We start from the raw sequence: 7,956 nt of genomic DNA, 5'->3' as shown, positions 1-7,956 counted from the left end.
ATTTTTTCAGCGTGCATACTTTAAATTCTAGCTGACAAATTGATTTTGACAGGAAACTTATTTTGTCTTCTGGCTATAGTTGATGAAGAAAAGAAAAATGTCAGCTAAACAACCTCTCCATATTGGAGTGGCTCTGATTGTTTCTTTGGCTGTCGATGAGGTTAGATAGACATAAAAGCAGTACTGTATATGGATAAAAATAATCCAGAAAGAAAATAAGACAAAGTAAGCCAAAGGTGTAATTTCAGGATGCCTCAAGTCCTGTTTGCGGCTGAGAACCTCACCCAACTGCAGGTGCTACCTATGGAAAGTGGTCGAGCAGCGCCTCCTTCTGTGGGCATGGCTGGTCCATCTTCAAGTCTCTTTGAAAGTCTGTTCACGGAAAAGTCCTTTTCCCTTCTGTAACCTACCATATACTTCGCCTCACCTCTGAGAAGTTCGGTCTCGGTTCTCACGACCTGCAAGCTAGGAGGGGTGTTTAATTAGGGTTGTCCATGTGGATGTGTATCTGTCTTTAGACACCTGTAGTCAGACAAAATAGCCTTTCAGTTTTGATGTGTCTTCTCCTGGTCTTGCCTGACCTTTCATCTGGCCTCAGACAAATCTGGAGTAACTTCAGATTTTCTTATTCAGATTATATGAAAGTGTAAGTGGAACAAAAATTTGATGCACTCTGGAAAATTGTTGTAGCTGTACTTGGCAGATGCAATTGAAAGTTAGATAAAATAAAGTATTAATTGCAGGTGTTAAGCAGGGTATTTCCTTAAGATTGCCAGAGACACTGAGTTAACGTAGCTACATGTGCGGTCCATAACCAGGTTGAGGTCTTCAAAGCCTACTGCTGCAGAACTGAATCTGTTGTGGAACTGGCTTGAACAAGTCCATCTTATTTAGATCACAGTGCTTTTAGAAAAGCGACATGATACTTCATTTCTTCACTCTAGAATTACAAGCTCTTTTTCCCAGGAAGCTCCCCTTGCACAGAAGTGAACGGTTGTTTCTACACATCACTTTTACCAAGGGTGCTGGTGTGACTTGCTTTTGTTTGCCTTTACCTCTTGGGTTTTACTTTGAATCAGGTTATGTCAATGATGCCACTTCCCTTCCAGCCTCTCCCATGGCCACATTAACCAGCAAACACCCTACCAAAGGAGCCATTTCCTGGGGTTTCTGGACCTTTATTTCCAGCTTTTCTCCAGTGTGGAAGGTATCACTGCCTTAACACAAAATTATTATCCTGGGGTGATCTCAGCCCAAAGTTTACAAGCTTCTATTTCAGCCTTCCTAAGATCACATTCAAGTGGAAGGGGCTGGAAGCATGCTTGAAAATGTATGACAGTTTTATAACTATCTATTTTATAACACAGATAGTTAAAAAGAGGTTCACATAAACTTGGAAGTGGACCCCACATCACTTTTCCTTAGTGCTATCTCTTAACCAGTGGTGCACAATGGCACAGCCTCAATTGCCTTCCATCCTGCCCTTTCCCAGCAATGCTGGATGCATCTTTTTCTGCACAACAAACCTTGGGCAGAATGCAGCATCTCAGGTTTAACACTCATGGTTTTCCTGGTATTCTGCTGCTTCATTGGACAGTCCTGTCCCGAGCACATGTCATCTAACAGCTATCACTGTAACTACCTTTAAATGATGCAAAGCAAGGGTGCCTTATTTGACAGTTCTTTAAAGATTATAAAGTGATGCAGCTTTATTGATATCTACAGAGCTAAACTGAGCAATAGCAGCTGTAACTCAGCACACCAAGCATGGTATATTGCAGATGCAAGTGACACCTCAAGATTTCATGCATCACTGTCCATCCTGTAGCACCAAGAATACCTGGGGGAAAAAAAAATAACTATAAAGTTAATACTCTCTCCACTGTGTTTGAAGAACACGATTAAAGCTATCCCTCTTCCTATGGTTGTGTGGGTGGGAAGCTAACACCTGTCTTCTTAGGCATGTTTGATGTCATTATTCAATATTCAATGACATCAGCAAAGTTCTTAATTTAAAAAAATGAAGTCAGAATTCTTAGTTTTAGAAGAAAGAGTAAAGCATTTGGCAAAAATAGATCTCACTACGATTTTAGACTGAACCATCAGTAAAAGGATAAAGGTTTTCTATTCTTCATAAATCTTCTCCTTTACTACCTGGAAAAGAGCATAGGACCAGAATCAAACATAGACGTTCCTACGAGGAAACGAAACCTGCATCGCTGCAAAGCACAAACGGTTGCTAAAATAAATACTACCACTGGATGGCAGCAAATCGTCGTTTTCGGTGACATTTCTGTGAGCAGCTCGATTACTTGGCGGCAAAAAAAAATAAATAATCCTGTGTTAGGGGAGGAGCTGGGATAAATTCCCATTTGGAAACAAATTCAGTCTCCCCTGGAGACAACAGCAAAATTCTTCATGAAGTAAAATTCACTTACTGGGCTGTAAATTCTGTTTCAGCCCAAGTAGCATGCTGCTTCATAGTCATAACTTGGAAGAGATGTCTTCTGAGATACTAGCTTTTCTGATTTTCTGGTTTCCAAACCAGAACTCCATAAGCTGTGTCAGTTTGATTTTTACTCACATTCTTCAGTTCCCGTAAGGCAGAAGCTGAAACCACAAGACATTGTCAGGAACAAGCAGTGATTTAACAAAGAAGCAAATGAAAATACTACAACTAAGGTTTGTTTATTCAGGCTATTTATGAGCAACCTGAATATGTCCCTGCTAACTGCAGGGTGGTTGGACTAGATGACCTTGTCAGGTCCATTCCAACCCAAAGTATTCTATGACTCTGACTGGAAAACACAATTTTAATATTATATGAACACAGCCTTTGTTCAGATGAGCTCCAATACACTGATGGCAGCCTTATCAGTGTAAGAAAGGCATCTGAGTTTTCGAGAAAAATAAGCAGCCTAGCAACCTTAAATGGATAATACCAAAGTTCAGATTCTAGAGGAAATGGGACTTGACTTCAGCTAGTTAGCCTTCCTTCATATAGGTAAAGAACTGCCACTTCTTCCATAGAAGAAAGGCATTTTGAAGAAAAAAGACTGTAGAAGAAGGTTTTATTGTAAGGTAAGCACAGTTTTGGCCACAGGAAGATTCAGCCATAAAGATGCAACTTTCTCTACTTGCCTTCCAGAGGTGCTGTTAGCAGAGGCAAGCCATCCCATAAGGCAATTTCTGAACTGGGAAAGTAAAGTTAACTCTTAGGAAAGCAGAGTAAACTAACACAAGTAGATTTTCCTCACACTTGTATTCTGAAGAATAGTTTTCTAATAGAACTGAAAGTAAAAATGGGTATTTTTAAAGTTTTGAAACTTAGATTTTCCCCCTCCCAAAATTCTGCTGTCGTATGTGAGGCTATCCATTCCTCAGCCCTCTAAACAAATCCGTTTGACAGCAGCTAAAATAAGAAACTCATGAATATTGACAGTCAGATAATTTTAAACCCCTGCCTAATGGTCGGTATTATCTGTTAATATTCAGTATACTACTTGGTCTTGGTCTTGGTATAAAGTGTGTGACAGAATTACAGAATTAATCAAACAGAGCAACAGGGCACTACAGAATAAAAAATTCACCATATAATAGTCTAAGATGTCCTGCTTAAAAAAAAAAAAAAAAAATCAAAATCAAGCTTGATATAAAAAAGCTTGGCCTTTCCACTGCCTCTGTTGACAGCATTCTATGGTCAATAGAATAAATCCATGTGCATTTCCATGGATGGGAGTGCCAAGTATAAAACATAAGTTTGTTGTGATCATGGTACAAGAGCAAGATAAACTGAAGTTTGCCTTTACCCAGGTGCAATATAACACACCTTTAACCACCTGTCCCAAGGTTTTAAACACAGCCCCACAATTGCCATTACCATGTTACCTAAACAATTGGAATCCACCATCCTCCTACCTGAAATAACTATTTCTCAATGTATGGTTGATATCCTAATCAGAGGCCAAGAGAAGGAAATAGTTTGCTAAGCTCTTTGTAGGTACTTCATGGACAAGAGGGCAGAAAACTGCACTTTCTGATTACAGAACAAAGGAAGGGGAGGGGAAGGGGAAGGGGAAGGGGAAGGGGAAGGGGAAGGGGAAGGGGAAGGGGAAGGACTCTGGGCTTTACCTGTGTCCTGCAGGTTTTGAAGTCACACATGCAGGTGTCCATATTCCTGTGAGATTTGCTGAAGAAAAAAGCAGCATGGAATTGGGAACAAAAACATTGTAAAGCATCCAGTGCTTTAGAAGATTAAATTTTTACTTATCCATCTACGGGCCCTGTCCTTTCAGTTGCCACTTTACAGTACAGGATATCAACAGGGATGACAGCAACAAGAAGGACACCATGAAAAGGATTGCCCTGCTATTGCTGGCTGTAAATCCTGGCTGGGCTCCCTCTGGGAAAGTGCTGCTGGCAGTGCGGAATGACTGCTGCCCCAAACCGGTCACAGGGGGAAGGGTATCAGGCTCTGTGCACTCACTCCCGACAGTTTGAACCACTGAGCTGTTTCCCTTGGAACAGCACAAAAAAAGAATACCTTGCAGTTGTATGGGGGAAACACTGGGAGAAGACTTGTGCTGTAGCGCAATCTGGGGACACATCCATAGGACATCCGCATTCCCACAAACAAACAAACAAACAAAAAACAAGCTGTGTTTGTAGACGGAATTGAAATCCCGTTAAGAGAGTCATGTGAAACTAGCAGATATTTCAGACTACCCAAGCAAGGACAGTAAAATCACTGGGACTTTCCACTATGCTCAAAGATTGGAAGCATTTATGTATATTTGAGACCAATATTTATGAGTAAATGCAAGTGGCAAATCTTTTACTCATTTCTTAAAAAGCAATACATTTCCTACTCTACTTGACACTTGATCCATTATGGCTCAGTTCTTTTCCCCAAATTTCCACGGATGTCTGTGGATGCAGGACTCAGACTGAGCTGCTCTGGAGCCCTGGTGCCTCTGTGAAGCTGATGCCCCTAATCAGACTCAGACTTACTATCTGCTCCATTTGCTCGCCACGTGTCCATTGCAGGAAGAACAGAACAATCATAGGCAGGGCAGTGGGATGGGACCGTGACATGTCACTCTCCAGTGTGGCACTGCCTCTGCCAGCAACAGGCTGTGAGCTTTGCAGCAAGTGTGGAGAGCCTCAGGGCTGCGGTTTGTCACGCCAGCTCAGAAACCTCCTGCAGCTGTGTGCTGTCTGGATTACCTACAACAGCAGTGTCTGTAACTGACCTGTTGTCTGTTGCTGATTTGTTTTACTGTTTTGTCCTTGTATGTTACAACCACAGATTTTTACAACTAGAAGTAACTAACTGCCATTCCTTGAAGAATGAAATATTTATGACTGTAATGCAACGAAGCAGCGTAGGGCAACACATGCCTGATACATTATCAGTGGCCTTGAGAAGTGGAGACAAGGATGTGGGATAGAGGAGAAGAGGCATGGGGTGTTAAGAGATGGGGCACAGGCCTAGCACTGGAGACCCCATAGTGATTCATTCAGTCAGTAAAAACAATGCAGGCCTGGACCTGGCTAAAACTGGGTTTAAGGGTAAAATAAAGAGCACAAATGCACAGTATCTCACATGTGTAAACATATATAGTAAACTGGGGTGCAAAGTGGAGCTGCGGAGCAGTGATGGAGAGCAAAGCCTGGTAGCAAATACACAAAAATTATGCTCAAAAATGATGCACGCAGGTGCCGCTGCTGTGGGCTCTGCAGGGAAGCTGGACTGGCAAGGGCGGTGGAGCAGGGGCGCTCATGGGGACAATGGGCAGCTGGGACCCCAGCCTGACCTGTCCTGTCCCAAATGGCCACATCCTGCCTGTGGGGGACAGGATGGAACACGGATGACCACCCCACTGCCACCACCTGCCCCAGTGGGGCAGGAGGGCGCTGAGGAAGGTTGTTATACTTAAGGATCAGAAAGTAAGAATCCACCAAAAATCTAGCAAATTCAGAACTGCTTTAATTTTAAAGGATGCCATCAATCAGAAAAAGTAAACCTCTGTCTCCCTGGGATTCATAAATACTGATCACTTCCTGAAAATTAAACATGACAGGTGGTATAAGGGAATGGTGTGATGTTTCATGCAAGGAGAGAGGTAATTTCTGTTCATTTTCAGGCTTATCAGGGCCTATAATAACATGAGGAAAGTAGAACACAGTGGAAAAAAATGCTGGTTTGGAAAGGCAATTTCTGTAGATGTTCAAAGTTGGTGAGGGCATAGAGGGTGATCAAATCATTGGGTTTTGCCTCTAGGGAAGAAACTCCTTTGCCTCTGCTAAGGAAGAAAATGTGTTATTTTTGTCAATGCAACTGATGCTGGGCAGCTGTCTAGGGCCTAGGACATCTCAGGTGCTGGCAGGGGGAGGAAAGTATTATAATCTCGAGCATCATTTTGGCTCAGAAGTGGGCCCAGACATGGTTGGCGGCCCTACAGCCATGATGGCCATCCCTTCCTCATGAGAAGCTGCAGCTTGCTTCCCACTCTGCCCCTCTTGCAACACACCTAGCAAAATATGCTAATACTTTTCCTTCCCAGACCCCTTCTTGCTCCCTTGAGCACCCCTTGGCCACCCCGCCGTCCATGCCAGCACCACCCCGGGACATGACTGAGCAGGGCCTGCCTGCTGCCTCCTGCCCAACCTGACTTCAACCCACTTCAGTTCCTTGGTACTGCATTCAGTTCTGGGACTCTCTCCTGTTGTCTGCCTAAACTAGCTTCGGGGTGCCTCCATGACACTTCTAAATGCCTAACGTAACTGATGAACTTCCATCTTTGAAAACATTAATCTCTGAACTGCCTACCTGGTTGTTCATTTTCCATTTGAAAAATAAAGTTCAGATATTTAATAAGAACTTAAACCATGAGTCATAAAAGAACAAGCTATAGAAGTCTTATGCACTTATTGTCATATTTTAGGTGCTTATTTTTTTATATTTCCTCACCAACTACATACTCCAAAATGTCCATAATTACTGTTGATATATACTGGTTTGGATGGTGGATGTGTGGGTTGTCTGTTTGGTTGTGGGTTTTTTGGCTTTTATGTGTGTTTTTGTTGTTTTTTGTTTGCTTTGTTTTTTTATTGTTTTTTGTAATGGGGCATCTCTACAGCTGGGAATCTGTATGGGTCCTCTTGTTATTGCTCATTCTTTCTCTGTAGGGTGTTCCCTGGGTCTCTTTAGCTTGGAGGAGACTGAGGGGTGACCTCATTAATGTTTACAAATATATAAAGGGTGAGTGTCATGAGGATGGAGACAGGTTCTTCTTGATGACAACCAATGGTAGGACAAGGGGTAATGGGTTCAAACTGGAACACAGGAGGTTCCACTTAAAATTGCAAAGAAACTTCTTCTCAGACATTGGAACAGGCTGCTCAGGGAGGTTGTGGAGTCTCCCTCTCTGGAGACATTCAAATCCCACCTGGACACATTCCTGTGTAGCCTCATCTAAGTGTTCCTGCTCCTGCAGGGGGACTGGACTGGATGACCTTTTGAGATCCCTTCCAATCCCTGACATTCTGTGATTCTGTGAACCCGAGGGAATGGCAGGAAGATGTGAGAGGGTAGGTTTCAGGTTGGACATTAAGAAAAAGTTCGTCATTCAGAGGGTGCTGGAGCACTGGAACAGTGCCACTTTTGTGAGGTGTCACGGCCCCAAGCCTGACAGTGTTCAAGAAGAGACTGGACAACGTCCTCAGACACATGGTGTGAACTGTGGGGTTGTCATATGCAGGGACAGGAGTTGGACTCAACGATCTTTACGGTTCCTTTCCAACTCAGGACATTCTATGATTCTATGAATCCAAAACATGTATCAGTGCAAGAAGGTGTTAGTTTTCAAAATGAAGAAACAAAAGGGAAACTGTCAAGCATTGCTCAACAACATACCCATCTCAGTCGAATGCCACCAATGCTCTGCTAGACAG

The sequence above is a fragment of the Columba livia genome, chromosome Z, assembly GCF_036013475.1.
Source record: "Columba livia isolate bColLiv1 breed racing homer chromosome Z, bColLiv1.pat.W.v2, whole genome shotgun sequence".
NCBI classification, from domain to species: Eukaryota; Metazoa; Chordata; class Aves; order Columbiformes; family Columbidae; genus Columba; species Columba livia.
The sequence above is the reverse complement of the archived record's forward strand: the minus strand, read 5'-3'. Positions refer to the sequence as shown.